General features: G+C 48.3%; 1 protein-coding gene across 2 annotated transcripts in view; it reads right to left on the minus strand.

Moving 5' to 3' along the window:
- Positions 1–17,122, minus strand: part of slc35f1 (solute carrier family 35 member F1) — a 435,718-nt gene that overhangs the window by 241,097 nt on the left and 177,499 nt on the right. The gene's annotated exons all lie outside the window — the stretch shown is intronic.

Consider the following 17,122-nt stretch of genomic DNA (forward strand, 5'->3'; position numbering starts at 1 on the left):
ACCGGGGGATGCCCGCCAAACTCATCACAGTCAACAGGGAATAGCAGTTAGCAGGCTGCCTCCACCTCAGCTGTGGATGTCGAGGCTGCACATAGGCATAATAATAAGAGAAGAAAGATAAAGGAACATCAAGGGCACAAAGGTGGCACGAGTGTATTATCACTGTGAACATCAATCACAATTGTAATTCTATGTATAATTGTACCATGTTTATGCCTGTTGTATTCTCATTACGCTGCTAGTTGCTGAAATTATTGAGTACATTTAAGGGTGTCGTACTTCATTCTAGGGAACCCATGGATGATGTGGGCCTATTGGATACCATTTATTGTCTCAAGTCATCTGTTGTGCAAGGTATACTGAACTGTGTAGAGGCAAACTTGGGCATCACTGCTAAAGTTGTGGCCTTGTCACGAATCTGGCCACCCAGCAGGTACTGGTGACCCGATTATGTTCCCTTTCAGAATGCTTTATGAGCAGCCTGTGCAGCTGCTGCCTCTTGCTGTTCTGGCCGTTACTGTTCCTGTCACTGGGCTGCCCTGGGCTAGTTCCTCCTCAGTTGTACCATGGCTAGAAAAACAGCAAGGCTGTCTTCAGCCAAATTCCAGGATGCTTGAGGTGCTCTGTGAACACATTGCAGTGACCCATGTAGGCATCACAGTGTTTGAAACTATCCCTCCACCAATGAACAATTCAGCCAATAGGAGAGCCTGTATCTAGCACTGGTCTACCCCTGGCACCCCACCTCCCCAGCATGGTGAAGCCCATACTGGAGGACCACAGATGAGTGCTCCCCTCATTCAGATATCCATGTGCATGGATACATGCTGCTTAAACTGGGACCATGAAAGCCATGTCCGCTCACTCTCCCTCAGACACTACTAAGCTTCCCTCCAAAGCCCCCGAGACACATTCAGTAGACTCTGTTTTCGCCATCATGGACGTAACACCCACTCCCTTATTTGCCATTATTATCTACCCAGATACCTCGCGGTTCCAGCCTGGCACACTGGGGCCAACCCCCACCTGGGCCCCATGGAGTTCCATTTCCCTCTACCACTCCAGCCATCCCTGCCTCGGTAAAGAGGAGATGGCCTTCAGTCCACGCTTCACTGCTTCTCCAGACCTTGCTGGATTGGCCCAGCAATGAGATCACAAGTTATGAAGGAATGCTGCTGCTGTCTTGGGGGTTTAACCATACAGATCAGAACACACCTGAGCATGGTTCTCCATCCAGTTGACTAATGATTATTCGGGTGCCCCTTTAGTTGGCCCACTAAGCACAGCAGTAACTCCACCCACCCATGAAGACCCTCTTCCCACTTCCAGTCCTGATTCTCACCATGGGACTGCATTGTGACATTGCAAGTAAAACAATGGTGCACATCTCTTATCGATGAAGGTCCAGCATCTTTTACCCTCCCGCTATCACCCACTAAATTTCCCCATCTTCATTCACCAACACCACACATCCTTCATCTCTCCCCTGTTCACCTTTGCACCTCCTCCCGTTACCCCTGACCCTAGAATAATACTTTAATCTTTATCTGTTCTCTCCCCCACGAGCCCTTAACCGTCCATATGCAGATGCCCATTCTGACCCTGACCCATATGTCCTTGAGGCCACCATTAACCTGACTTTTCATGACTGTCCACATGAATCCTACAGTACCTGACCAAGACCCTGCCAGTCCCACCCTACTGGATCTGACCCCCCCCCTGTCACTATTATCGTACCCTCTGTCTCCCAGTACCCTAATTCCTGGACCCAAAGTTTGACATCCAGGGGCTCCAGCTTTTAAATGCTTCCCTCTAACACCATCACTACCCATACAGCCCCTCCCCCAAACAAAAGCATGACCAACACTCGCTTGAGCGGATCAGCCTACCTGTCCTAGCCCTGGACAGCCTGCACCCTCCCTCCCCGGGCAGCCCGCACCCTCCCTCCCCGGGCAGCCCGCACCCTCCCTCCCCGGGCAGCCCGCACCCTCCCTCCCCGGGCAGCCCGCACCCTCCCTCCCCGGGCAGCCCGCACCCTCCCTCCCCGGGCAGCCCGCACCCTCCCTCCCCGGGCAGCCCGCACCCTCCCTCCCCGGGCAGCCCGCACCCTCCCTCCCCGGGCAGCCCGCACCCTCCCTCCCCGGGCAGCCCGCACCCTCCCTCCCCGGGCAGCCCGCACCCTCCCTCCCCGGGCAGCCCGCACCCTCCCTCCCCGGGCAGCCCGCACCCTCCCTCCCCGGACAGCCCGCACCCTCCCTCCCCGGACAGCCCGCACCATCCCTCCCCGGACAGCCCGCACCCTCCCTCCCCGGACAGCCTGCACTAACCCTCCCTGGGCAGCCTGCACCATCCCTCCCCGGACAGCCTGCACCATCCCTCCTAGGACATCTTGCACCATCCCTCCCAGGACAGCCTGCACCATCCCTCCCAGGACAGCTTGCACTCTCCCTCCCCGGACAGCCTGCACCGTCCCTCCCCGGACAGCCTGCACTCTCCCTGCCTCCCATGCCCAGCAATTGTTCCACCCTTCTCCAGTAAGCCTGACTCCCTTGGTCATTCTTCACGCAACTTGCGCTGTCACTGCCCAGTCTCAAGCACAGGCTGGCATTTACAGACACTTCCCAGAGATGACAATGCAGCAGCAGCTCACTGGTAATCATCGAAGAAGTCAACCTCACCAGGTGCTCCCCACTTATGTGCAGTTGTAACTGTGAATGTTGGAATTTCTCGCTGGCGGGGATCTTAATTTGGAGTGGGAACTTAAGCCTGGTGAATTGGCCTTTTAATGAGCGTGCATGACATGAAAATGCATGCAAAAGACACTGTTCGTCAGGAAGCTTGGTCCGCCTTTAAAATACTGAGAGCTCAATTGCAAAAGTTCATCCCACCATCGGGAAACTGACTTTTGGCCTCCCGCCACCCAACAAGCTTCCCGCTGCAGGCAGACCCGGAACATTCTGGCCATAAGGTTTACAGCACTGGAGCAGGCTGTTTGGTCCAACAGGTCTATGCCAGTTTTCATGCTCTACACAAGCCTCCTCCCATCCTCTTTATCTAACCCCATTAATATATCCTCTATTCCTTCCTCCCACATTAATTTTATAGCATCAGCAGCAGCACCTTACATTTATATACTGACTTTAAAGAAATAAAATGGCCCAGCCTGCCCTTAAATACATCTATGCGAACTACTTCAACTATTCCATGTTGTGACGAGTTGTTCTCCTGAATTCCTCATTGGATTTTGAGTGGCTATGTTGTATTTATGGCCCCTAGTTTTAGATTTCTCCTTCACATCTTCTTTACATCTACCTGATCAATCTCCTTCATAATTTTAAAGACCTCTATTAGGACGCCACTCAGTCTTCTGCTTTGTCAAGAAAAGAGCCCAGGCATGTTCAGTCTTTCCTGCTAGTTGCACCAGTTCTGGTATCAACCTTGAAAATCTTTTTTGTACTTTCTACAGTGCTTCTATATTATTTATATAACCTGGAGGCCAGAACTGTTCACAGTCCTCCCAATCTAATCAAAATTCTATACAGTTTAACATAGCCTCTCTGCTTTTGAATTCTGATGCCCGAGAAATAAAAACAAGTTTGTTTACATTTTTATAGCTTCATTAACTGCATTGCAATTCTTACGGATTTGTGAATTTGAGCTCCTAGATTTCTTTCTGCATCTATCCCATTTAGTCTGACGTCCCAAGGAGTAAGCGGCTTCACCTCATACTTACCGAGATTGAAAATAAATTGTCATTCGCATATCCATTTTGCAAACTTGCTCATTTCTTCTTGTATTATGTCACTGTGTTCCTCAGCATTAACTATACCAACAATTTGGTGTTGTCCACAATTTTTAATCTTGTACTTCTGATTCCAGACTCCAAAGCATTTATGCAAATAGTGAACTGCTGCAGCTCCAATTATCCTAATCAAATAGGAGTATGGGATCACTGTGCTTCATGTGTATTAAGTTACCACTGGTGACCATCCTTCATGTATAGGTCTAGGTAGTGAATATTGGTAGACTATTTGCTGTCTCTATAGATAACATTTGATCAATAGAATCTCCTGAAGTGGTTTCAATCACCTGAGGAGGCCAGATGGGAATTTTCCAGCGCATTTTTCCCTAATTGGCCTGGTTTTTTTCTGGTTCTTTTTTTCTCCCAAGAGATTACACGCTGTGGTACGAAGGGGAAAGGAGTGTTTATCCATGATGGTCCAGTCATCATGGTGTGGCTCAGTTGGACCAGCTATTCTTTTCCTGACCATCAATTTTCTGCCCATTCGATTTCAACATCACAGACTAACTCGTCTTCACTAAATCCCACAGGTTCCAGATAAATCATTGGAACTGAAACGTTTTGGTCTGTGTAGTTTGATTAGACACTAGGCGCTCCCCTTATTGACTATATCACATATCAGGAGCCCAGCACGCTTCCATAACAGTGAATGAATAAAGAGATAAAAACAGAAAATGCTGGAAATATTCAGCAGATCAGGCAGCGCTATGGAGATAGCCTGACATAAAACTTATTTTGTTACACATTCATGGCCAGCATTTATTGCCCATCCCTAATTGCCTTTGAGAAGGTGCTGGTGAGCTGCCTTCTTGAACTGCTGCAGTCCATGTGGTGTAGGTACACCTAGAGTGCTGTTAGGGAGGGAGTTCCTGGGTCTTGAAGAACAGCGACATTGAAGAAACGGCAATATATCAGGATGGTGAGTGGCTTCGAGGGGAACTCCCAGGTGGTGGTGTTCCCATGTGTCTGCTGCCCTTATCCTTCTAGATGGTAGAAGTTGTGGGTTTGGAAGGTGCTAAGGAGGCTTGTCGAGTTCCTGCAGTGCATCTTGTAGATGGTACACACTGCTACCACGGTGCATTGGTGGTGGAGGGAGTGAATGTTTGTGGATGGGGTGCCAAACAAGTGGGCTGCTTTGTCCTGGATGCTGCCAAGCTTCTTGAGTGTTGTTGGAGCTGCACTTATCTAGGCAAGTGGAGGGTATTCCATCACACTTCTGACTTGCGTCTTGTAGATGGTGGACAGGCTTCAAGGAGTCAGGAGTTGGGTGACTCGTCACACGATTCCTAGCCTCTGACCTGCTCTTGTGGCCACAGTATTTATATTGCTAGTCCAGTTCAGTTTCTGGTCAATGATAACCCCCAGGATGTTGATAGCGGGGGATTCAGCGATGGCAATGCCATTAAATGTCAAGGGGTGATGGTTAGATTCTCTCTTGTTGGAGATGGTCATTGCCTGGCACTTGTGTGGTGTGAATGTTACTTGCCACTTGTCAGCCCAAGCCCGGATATTATCCAGGACTTGCTGCATTTGGACAAGGACTGCTTCAATATCTGAGGAGTTACGAATGGTGCTGAACATTGTGCAATCATCAGTGAACATCCCCACTTCTGACCTTATGATGGAAAAAAGGTCATTGATGAAGCAGTTGAAGATGGTTGGGCCGAGGACACTACCCCGGGGAACTCTTTTTTTAAATTCATTCACAGGATGTGGGCTCTGCTGCCGTGAATGAAAAAAAAAACTCCTGCAGTGATGTCCTGGAGCTGAGATGACTGACCTCCAACAACCACAACCATCTTTCTTTGTGCTAGGTATAACTCCAACCAGTGGAGGGTTTTCCCCCTGATTCCCATTGACTCCAGTTTTGCTTGGGCTCCTTGATGCCACAGTCAGTCAAGTGCAGCCTTTATGTCAAGGGCAGTCACTCTCACTTCACCGCGGGAGTTCAGCTCTTTGGTCCTTGTTTGAACCAAGGCTGTGGTGAGGTCAGAAGTTAAATGGCCCTGGCAGTACCCAAACTGAGTGTAATGAGCAGGTTATTGCTAAGCAAGTGCACTATTGATGATCCCTTCCATTACTTTATTGATGATCGAGAGTAGACTGATGGGGCAGTAATTGGCTGGGTTGGATTTGTCCTGCTTTTTATGTACAGGACATACTTGGGCAATTTTCCACATAGCCCGGTAGATGCCTGTGTTGTAGCTGTACTAGAACAGCTTGGCTAATGGCGCAGCAAGTTCTTTGCAGTATCCAGTGCTTTGAGCTGTTTCCTGATATCACGTGGAGTGAATCAAATTGGCTGAAGAGTGGCATCTGTGATGCTGGGGTCCTCTGGAGGAGGCCGAGATCTATCATCCACTCGACACTTCTGGCTGAAGATTGTAGCAAATGCTTCAGCCACATCTTTTGCACTGATGGCTGGGCTCCTCCATCGTTGAGGATGGGGATATTTGTGGAGCGTCCTCTGGTCAGTTGTTTAATCGTCCACCACCATTCATGACTGGTTGTGACAGGACTGCAGAGCTTAGTTCTGATCCGTTGATTGTGCAATCACTTAGCTCTGTCTATCGTTTGTAGCTTATGCTGTTTGGAACGCAAGTAGTCTTGTGTTATAGCTTCACCAGGTTGACACCTTGGCCGGGATTTTTCGTGCCCAATCCCGACGGGCGTGTTTGGTGGCCAGTTCTGATAATCTCTCGAGAAGGCCGTGGGTGCGTTTCCCTGCGGCATGAATCCAGGGAATGATTGTCCCCTCCCCCTGTCAATGGCGGGGAAGAGAGAGAAAGGAACCTTGGGGCAAGGGAGGCAGTGCCCAGGAGAAGGGAACCTCGGGGCAAGGGCGGCTGTGCCGGAGAGAATGAAACCTTAGGGTAAGGGCTACAGTGCAAGGTAGGGTCATGGCAGCACAGACTAAAATTTGAACACAAACACATGTCGGGGTGAGGGAGGGGGGAGAAAAATGACTGGGCGAGTGCTAAGATATGTCAAAGATGAGCACTCTTCTGCAGCTGAGAGCGTTGAGCTTGAACTCAATTGACATGCTTGGAGTCAGCAATTCTGCTCACTCAAGCAGTACTAATTCCTCACAGTGCTAATGATTGCTCCTCTACTATTAACCCCTCACACACACACTTCCAACTCGAATGAGTGCTATGGTGCTGCAGAACCATTGGGCGACTGGGCAAGCTTCAGGATCCTCTTGGGAAAGGTGGCCATTGAACGCTGATGGAAGGGTGCGCTCCTCGGCCCTTGCAATAGGTTTCAGCTGACATTGAAAAGTCACCCTCATGGTCCAAGCAAACCGCGAAGCCTTGGTGTCCAGGTTAGGGCAATGCCTGTTCCTGAGATGAGAATTCAGGATGCAGTCGAGTGGCCAAAGCTGTTGTCACTCAGTCATGTGGTGTGGGGCGGTGGTGGGTGTGGGCATAGTGAACCATCATGTGCACTAAACACTGGGCCGCCATTTTTCTATTTTTCCTTAGTTTTGTTGAAGAGTCATACGGACTCGAAATGTTAACTGTGTTCCTCTCTGCAGATGCTGTCAGACCTGCTGAGTTTTTCCAGGTATTTTTGTTTTGGATTTCCAGCATCCGCAGTTTTTTGCTTTTAACTGAGCATCCATGTGGTTGCCCGGACTCTCCGGCATGTGTTCAGGGGCCTTGAGAAGCAGCCAAGGTGATGACTTGAACAAAATTGGTCCTTAGGAGACAATTGCTGACCCTCGTGTCTCTCTCTTTGATACTGCAGTGAGGAGACCATCAGGAACATGGGGTCTGGTGATCTCACTGTCTGTCTCGTTAATTATAGGCAGGAGGCATCTGGCTCGCCAAAGGGAGGAGCAAAACCCTGAAGACCAAGGGGTCTCCTCAGCACACAGAGGATGTACCCCACAGAGCCGTTGTTTGTAGGTACATCGCTAGACCCAGGATCTACAGATGGCACACGTGCTAACTGCAAGAACAAGAACCAGTGTCGCCAACGATTGCGCAGGTCATGAGAACTGGTCACGCAATATGCCATGTTCTGCAGGATTTGGCACCCACTGTGCTCAATTTCTATGGCGGTGGCTCCTTCTAGGGCTCCACTAGGGACCTTTGGAGGATCTCGCATGCCTCCACCCACAAATGTGTCCAGGAGGCTACCGACGCCCTTTTTGCCAAGGCACACAACTTTGTCAATTTCAACAGTGACCAGGTGAGCCGGGAAGCAAGAGCGCTGGGATATGTTGAGATTTCCGGATTCCCGCAGGTGCAGGGTGCCATCCACTGCACTCATGTAGCTCTTAAATCACCCTGGCAACAAGCAGTCCAGTATGTGAACCGCAAAGGCTTCCACTCTCTCAATGTTCAGCTGATCTTCAACCATAACAAACAGATTATGCAAGATAGCCCACAAGTGACCACGACTCGCTTATCCTCAGCAGGTCTCAGATTCCCCTACATCTTCTAGGGACAACACATGCTGCAGCAGTGGATCCTCAGGGACAAGGTCTACCCACAAAGGACATGGCTGATGATGCCTGTGCAGCAGCCTCAGGGCCCTGGTGAGAGAAGGTACAAGGAGGCTCATGCTGCAACCAGAGTTTGGTTGAGCACACCATTGGCATCCTGAAAATGAGGTTCCGGTGCCTGGACAGGTCTGGTGGAGCACTGCAGTACACTCCCCAGAGGGTGTCACATATCATCGTGGCTTGCTGTGCGGTACACAGCCTGGCGATGCAATGGGCGGAAGACTTGGATGATGAGGAGATGCAAAAGCTGCACATTTCCTCCAATGAGGAGGAAGTCGAAGGGGATGAGGGTGATGAGGTCATGGAAGATGGTGGTGCAGGAGATGATTGCATTCGTTGCACTCGCCAGACGAGACAGGCATAGTCGTGAGGCGTTCATTGCTGCAAGATTCCAGGAGGATGATGACGAGATGCATTAGGACACTCCTGAGATCTTCACATTGCATCTGGAAATGTCTGACACCTGTCTGGCTGAGGGCAGCGCACATACGTTCTGTGAAGAGGCTCATATCATGGAGGCGTTGCTGTGATACAGCGAGCACATGGACTTTAAGACAACTTGATCCTTTGGCAGGCTTCATCACCTGTTCCCTTCAGCACCAAACCTTCAGCTGTCAGGAATGCTGGAGGGATGGGGGGGAGCCCACCTCTAAGGTGCTGAGAGCATATAGAGAACATCACGGAGCCCAGTGACACTTGGGTACGAGATTCTTGCAGCAAACACAAGCCACATCGAGGTGCAGGCACCACTGATCTGAACAGTGACTTTGAAGCCGGACAATCACTGTGCTCAGAAGGTGACACACTGCACAGGGGAGAGGCCCTGGACTACGACACCTGCCTTCATTTGAGCAGGGATCAGGGTTTCACATCTGATTGACACAAACACTGCTCATCAGAACAAGGAGCGATAGACGAGGAGACATTCTTTGGAGTGTATTTACAATGGTCAACATTTAAGTGATTATCAGCTCCCACATTGTGCAATTAAATCTTCCGACCTTTCTAACCCTGCAACTATGTCTTGGTGCATCCCCAGCATCCACAGCGGAGGTGGAGGCAGCCTGTTGACTGCTACGCCCTGATGTCTGTGATGACCTTGGCGGGCGTCCTCTGGAGGGGCCAGACCTGGAGGGCCCCGGTCTGCTTTGTGGCAGTGGCTCCCTCCTCGAGCCGTGCAGCTGGAGCTGCTGGGGTTACAGGAAGAGGTGAATCGAATGGGCCGGACACTCCTGCAGTCACCTGGATGGATGGCCCTGGGGTGTGCACCTGCTGATCCTCCTCCCTATTGGTGCCCAAGGGCCGCTGGCTGACTCCTTGAGAGGAAGGGGCAGCTGGAGTGACCTCAAAAGACACCCCCTACTGTTGACACTGATGGATGCCTGCAAGTGCCTCAGCGATGGAGTTAAACCCACGCAGCTGTGCAAGACCGATGTCCTGGACCACAGTCTCCATGGCAGCCGCCATCCTACCAGTGTTGACCTCGGTGCATTGACGTGCCGGCGCTATCACCTCAGAGTGAAGGTGGACAGGCTTCTCAATTGTGCCTTGCAATCTGAGGAGTGCAGTGGACAACCCTTCCTGGTGTTCCCGAGCTTGCCTTTGCAACTCCAGCAACTGTGGCATGACCAAGTCCAGAGATTCGTCATCTGACTTGGACTCAGCACATTTCTGGCCTCCAGTGCCGGCAACCTGGGGAGTCCCTGCCTCCGCCTGCTGTGAATCAGACAGTGGGATGTGCTCACCAGGTTGTGACCCCGAGGCTACTCTAGAGCTAGGTCCCACTGAGCTCTGTGTCTCTGCACTGGTAGAGGGTGTGAGTGAGCACTGTGACGGGTCTTCAATTATGGTGTCTGTGGATTCCTCTTTCGTGGTGTCCTCGGGGCTGGATTGGAAGCCCTGGCTAGTGGACTCTCCCAGCAGCTTCCCAGATGTGCCTGGGGAAGCAAGGGGAGATAATTAGTATGGCAGTGGCCTGTGAAACAGGACACATCACTCACAGCATGGTTGTCTGATGGATGTTACACTGCTGGATCCTCACTTGGTTGAGCGCCACCGACTTCACCGTCAGCACAGGAATGGTCCAGATTGTCACCGGCCAGCTGGATGGCTCTATTTTCAAAGTCTGTGAGGACCTTGATGTAGGGCATTCCTCCACCAGTCTTCAACCTCTCCATTTTGTTGTGTGCCAACTTGTCCTGCACGAATAAAGATGGAGAGAGAGTATAAGCAGGACGCCTGCTAGGTCAGATGGGAAGGATGCCTGGCATATGTGGGTGGGGAGTGGTGCCATGGATGGGATGAGGACACGATCCGCAGGGTAAATGAAGGTGTGTGTGAGAGATTGAATGGTGATGCCACTTGAACTGACAAGTGAGATCCCTGTGGATGTGTGATGGGTTTGTGAGTGTGTGAGAGTAATGATAAGAGTGACTTACCCTGGCGGAATGAAGGAGATCATTCATCCTCTTTTGGCACTGGGTGGCTGTGCTCTTTTGAAGGGCATTGGCACTCACCACTCCACCACCTCCCATGTTGAATTTGTCACTTTGGATGAGGTTCTTCACTCAGACCAGGGGTAGATGACATCTCGGCAGGCCTCCACTGCATCCAGTAGGTGCTCGAAGGAGGCATTGCTAAATTTGGGGGCAGCATGTTTCCTCTCTTTAGCAGCCATCAGTTCCCAGCAGTTTCCTATCCCTTGAAGATTGCTAGCTCCACCTGGTTGACACTTCATGTTTAGATATGCCTGGTGCTGCATTAGTGAACCAGATGGGTTTTTACGCCAATCTTTTTTTTAATTGAATTCAAATTCAAATTCCACCATCTACCGTGGCAAGATTCGAACCCAGGTCCCCAGAGCATTACCCTGGGTCTCTGGACTACTAGTCCAGCAATAATACCACTATGCCATCACCTCCCATATATTTTTGTTTTGCTTTCTCCATCTTACTGCCCCTCAGGTTGAATGATGGGTGGGTGGTGATGATCTGACATGATGACTTCTCCATGTTCACTATTAATTCAACACTTTATCGGGCATGCCCATAAGTATGTGGGTGCTTTTGCTTCCTCACTTTGAATTTCACATTTTGGCAGTAATGGGGAGACTTTCCTACAACCCTAAAGAGTGTAATCTGAACCCAGCTTTAAAACAAAGAAGTAGTTACACACTAAAATTCTCCCTCTCTCCGCCTTGTCTACTACATAATTGTTGTTGCATTGGAACAAATATGTATAAGGGAAGTAGTAAGATGGCAGGTTTTACAGATTTTGATACAAGTTAATGAGACAAATTATTATTAGAATGTTTTCTTTTCTTTTTTTCATTTAAACAAGTCAACATTGTTTTTCACTGTTTTAATTGACATAAGTATTCTAAAATAAGCTAATCTTCCCACAGATCCAAAGCATGGACAGTAAAGGATTGATGCAAGCTACAGATCACTCAAGGAGGCCAGGCTGTTGTGACAACATGTTGCAGTCTGGAGCTTTTGGAGAGTGATGGTAGAGGCTCCAACTTCCTTTCCATCACATGGTTGACCAGAAACTTCTCTCGTTCTTACCACCTGCCAGAGGCATGCGTTGGAAGGATCTGTGGGTTGATAATCAACCTATTTGGCTGTGTTATAAATGAATCTTCCTTGGCCTTCAAGTCCTGGGGTGGGACTTGAACTTAGAACTTCTGACTCAGAGGCAGGGACACTGTCCACCGTGCCACAAGACCACAATACTATTGATAGCATTTAAGATTTCTTCATGTTGTAACATATAATGTACATAGCATATACATAGGATGAGTATAATGAATGGTTAAAAAAATACTTGACTCTATAAGTATACTGCATTTATTTGACTTCTCTGTTATAAACTTCATGGCATTTTACAATACAGAAGAAGGCCATTCAATCAATCACACATGTGCTGATTTTTTGAGCTAGCTATCTCTTAGTCCGATTGCACAGTTTCTATATTTTTTTAATTATCTGAAAGTAGCCACTTCTCTTGTAAAAGCTATCATGATTCTGCTTCAAACACCATTTCTGGTAGGGTCCATGTCCTAATAACTTTCTGCTTTAAAAATAATCTCCCAATCTCTCTCTTTGTTTGTTGGTCACCTACCATCTCACTGACGAGTGGAAATAATTCTGTATGATTCATCTCATCAAAACCTTTCATACTTTTGAACATCTTTATCAGAACTTTATTAGCATAAAGAATAAAGAAACAAGGCTCAAATACTCTAGACTCTCTTGATAACTAAACCATTCATCATGGATATCAACTTAATGAATCTCAGTTCAACATTTAAACAGTGGAAGGTATGTATGGATGACATAAGTCAGTAGGAACCCCATTGGAGTTCTTCTGCTTGTGTCATTGGTTCTACTGTGGTATTCTATTTTCACATCATTTCCTCAAAATAGATCACCAAAATAGGTTGTTGCACACTGCATTGATAGTGGCAGCTCATGAAAGGTTATAAGGTGCTAATAAAAGATAGGAACAATACTATTAACCCCTGAGTAAGAACACTAATTGGCAGCACAACAACAAATTAATTGATTTTTTTCCCTCTGATCTGCTGCAATGAGACACCTGCCTTGTGTTGGTTGTGATGATGATTGCCATATTGCTTGTTCGAATCTGCTTTGCTCAGCCAGAGTCTCTCCTAGATATCTGCACTCACCTAATTCTGGCTTTTTGAGCATCCCTGATTTTGATTGCTCCACCATTGGTGGCCACGCCTTCAGCTGTCTAGGTCCTAAGCTCAGGCTTACACTCCCTACAATTACCTGCCCCTCTACCTTGCTTTCCTCCTTTAAGACACTTCTTAAGACCTGTTCCTTTGACTAAGCTTCTGGTCATCTGACTTCACGGGCAGCATCTTCCGGCCCTGACGGGCATCATCGCTGGTGGGATGGGAAAATTTGAAGAGCCGAACGGCTCTCCAAATTTTTGTCCCCCTGTGATGATGCCCATCGGTGTCAAGGCCGGAAAATCCAGCCCAATATTTCCTGACATGGATTGGTGTCATGTTTTGTTTTATAATGCTCCTCTAAAGCACCTGGGGGCATTTTATTACACTAAAGGCACTACATAAATAGAAACTGTTGTTGCATCTTAATAATCCAGACCTATGAGCATGTGCTGATACCTCTAGGTGTTTACAGGCTGCATAAAGTTTTAGCTTGAGTCGACATTTACGTCATGCTTATTATGATGCAAATTCTTCTGAATGTCATTTAACATAGGCCGAAATTTTTCAGCCCTGTTGGCGTCAGGCGTCATGGCGGGTGGGGTGGGGGACAATATGGTGAGATGGCCAAAATTCGGTTTCACGCCATCAAGAAGCTAGTTTGCAATTGTTTGCTCCAGCTGTCAATGGCACCGCCGTGCATCAGGAACCTAATTTCAATACTTTGGCATTGCATTATAAGCCCTGCTCGCAGAGTCATCTCTCCCACGCTGGATCATCTAGGCACATCAGCGTGCGGTATATAAGCGACATGCACCTGGCGACCAGCACTTCGCTCAGGACTTTGAGGTTTGTTTGCCTACCTTGCTTCGGTCAGCACTCACAGTCATCAGCACTAGGCTTCACAGAGAGCACCACATTACTTTTAGGGGGGCTCACGGGCAGGTCTCTACCTACCAGACCAGCCGTAAGGTGGGGGTGGCTTTTCAATGGCTGCAGGGCTAGGGCTTGTTTGGGGAAGGGGGAGAAGTGGCCTCAGGCAAGGGAAGTGGTTGCAGGGAGAGGGTTGTACTGGGGAAGGGGGGTATCCCAGGGTGTGTTGGGGGTGGGGGGCACACGTTGATTTGTGCAAATGGCCTCAAGATGGTGAGGGCTGAGGAGGCAGTCTCCAGGGGAGCTGAGGCCAGGTGGAGATGTGAGGGTGTGTGTGAGAGAGTGAGTGGTGATGTTCCTTAAGCTGGCAGTGAATGAGATACCAGTGAATGTGTGATGGCCTTGTGAGTGTGAGAGTTTAAGCTGATAAGATGGTTGCCGTACCCTGGCAGCATGGATGAGATCATTCATCTATTTCTGCATGGGATGGCCGATCTCTTGTCTGCAGCATTGGCACTGACCACCACTGCCACTGCCTCCCAAACCGGACTGGTGGGACTGATGGGTCCCCTGCAGGTGGAGCGGAGGTCCAGGTCATCGCAGCGGGCACCCACAGCATCCAGAAACCGTCTCAGGGCTGCGTCACTGAACCTCTGTATTCTTTTTGGTTTTTGGGGCCGTGTCTTCACCGGAGCAGTCCTGGGCTGCAAGCATTGAGAAGGGTGTGCGCGACTGCAGTTTAAATATGGGGTCCTGCATGAAGAAGCGGCAAGGTAATAGCATGGTGGGCAATCGGAGGCCACCCGACAGCGAGACGGCGTGTTTCCTGTGGCTGCATAATTAATGAGATAGGAATGGAATAATATGGTGCGAAAACCCGCCATTGCAGCAGGTGGGTAAAACGGCTTTTTTCCTGCCCACTACCGCACTTTGTGCAAATCTGGGATGATTCCACCTATAGTGTTTGTGTGAACTATCATGAGTGTAAAGGTGTATTTCATGTGCAAAGATTTATTGGATATTGGAAAATATTGGAAATGGGCATCGCCAGTGAATAGGGGAAACCCATTTATTGTGTGTAGTATATTGTTGAGTGTTAACTGTGTATTCATTTTATTTAATTGTATGTGGATGGTGAGCATTAACTGGGGATTCACCTGTGTCCCTGTAAAAGGGCACAGACTGAAATTGTGGATGTTGGTTGAGGAGGTATGTGTTTGTAATGTGTATCTCTGTAAATAAATGCTTTGAAAGGTGTGTAAAGAATGGCTCTAGTTCTATCCTCATCACCAGACTTCCTGGATTGTTTCACTAAGCTTTGTGCTGCTAGTGTTTCTTCTCAAAACTGTATTTGTCCTAACCTATTTCTATGTGCTTTGGTCTTGAGGGATATAGCAGGAGCTGATAGCAGTAAATGCCCTATTTTGTGGAAGCAGAGATCCATGTACCTCTAACACTGAACAATCCTGCTGCATTAACTCAAAAGACTCCTAAGATACTATCATCTATGCAACCAAGAGGTTAGAGTTGTGTTCCTCTGACACTTGCACTGAGCTAGGTGTTCCCAAGGGCTGTTATTTACATGACAGCCGATGAGTCAACTCCACATGATGCCTCATCTTACACCGCCCATAATGTTTACATACCGACATTCACCAGCCACGTTCAAATTTGTTCTGCAAAAGGTATGAATAAATGAACACATCAAAATCATTAACCTAATTCAATCACAAGATTTAAAAAATATTTCTGGCAGTCTGCACAGACTAGTGTTCACTACCATCTTAGATTTAAAGAGGCTAACTGGATATATTTTTCAAGGTGTGAAGGGGCAAAAAATTGGTTTCCACAGAATTTTTTGCTAAACTTCATTGATCCATTTCTGTAGAGATACAGGAGGAGAGATTTTGTCAGCAGCCTGCCACTCCTGACGGCATAACCAGAAGTGGATGCCACTTCCACACTTTCCTTTTCCTATTTCCCACGTGATTACAATTAAAATTTAAAGTTCTGGCGGCGTTCCTTGAGAGACACGTGCGAATTCACGACGGGGGGAGTTTTTCAGTGGTGAAACCTGCCATTGGCTGATAATGCTGCAGCTACGTGTGGGCTATGAAAGAGCCTCCTGGTCAAACAGGGAGGCTCTGCATCATGGCCAAAACTTTCCTGCCCAACTCCATTGCCATTAACATCAGACTTATTGAGAGCACAAAGGTGAGACAGGTATTTTTTTCAAATTTAAAATTTAAAGTTCACATAAATAATTCATATTACAGTGGTTTCACTTTATTCATGTGTGCATCATTGTTATTTGTTCAGACTTGCTTGGTCAGAGAGCTAAATTTACGGGCAGTCCTAATGGTTGACACACATCGATGGTTCGGGGAATTAGGGGCATTTCCTTTATTGTGGAAGAAACAATGTTTTTTTGTTCACTCTTTATTGAATATTTATGTTAGTGTCCAGTGTTGTACTCACCTCTCTGTAAGGCATGGCTCAGCTGGCCCTCCCTGCTATGCATTGTAAAGGACATTGTCTGTGATCACTCTCAGTGGGGATAATTGAAATATTGTAGGTGAACCCAAAGCCCTTCAAAGACTCTTGTCAGCCAACACCCTGAGATGGACCCATATATTTACAGTACTGACACTGCACTTTAAGACCCTCGTTTTCTTAACTTGACTGACTGTTCCCACCAACCCTCTCCCACCACACTCAGGATTCCAGGCCCTTCCCTCTTCGGTCCTCCATGCCCCAACCCCACCCTCTGTCCTCCTCTGGATCCCACTTCCACTCCTCCATGCCCCCAACGCCACTCCACACAGCCCCCCACTAACCACTAACTCACCCTTGTCAGTCCCAGGCATCCATGTAAGCTGCCATTCTCCTGCTCCCCTCCCTTGTTCCATATAGTTAAACAAGAAAAACCACTGACCTCAGACCCAACTGCACAAAACCGACAGGTGCACATCACCTTTAAGGCAAACCTGAACCAGGTGTCATGAGATTCTCATGTGCTGTTGACTTTATCTTGAAGGTAGAACATAATTTTTAAAAGTTTTACGCTATTGATTATTCATGGAATGCAAATACATTACACGTATGAACCCACCACAGGTTGGCATGGGGCTCGAGACGCCACAAACACACCGGTGACTTTATCTCTGCCTCTCAACTCACCATCAGTAAATTGAGCTTTTGCATCCCGTCTAATTAAGTCACCCTGCACACCACG

This window comes from Cetorhinus maximus, chromosome 5 (genome assembly GCF_964194155.1).
Source record: "Cetorhinus maximus chromosome 5, sCetMax3.hap1.1, whole genome shotgun sequence".
NCBI lineage: Eukaryota > Metazoa > Chordata > Chondrichthyes > Lamniformes > Cetorhinidae > Cetorhinus > Cetorhinus maximus.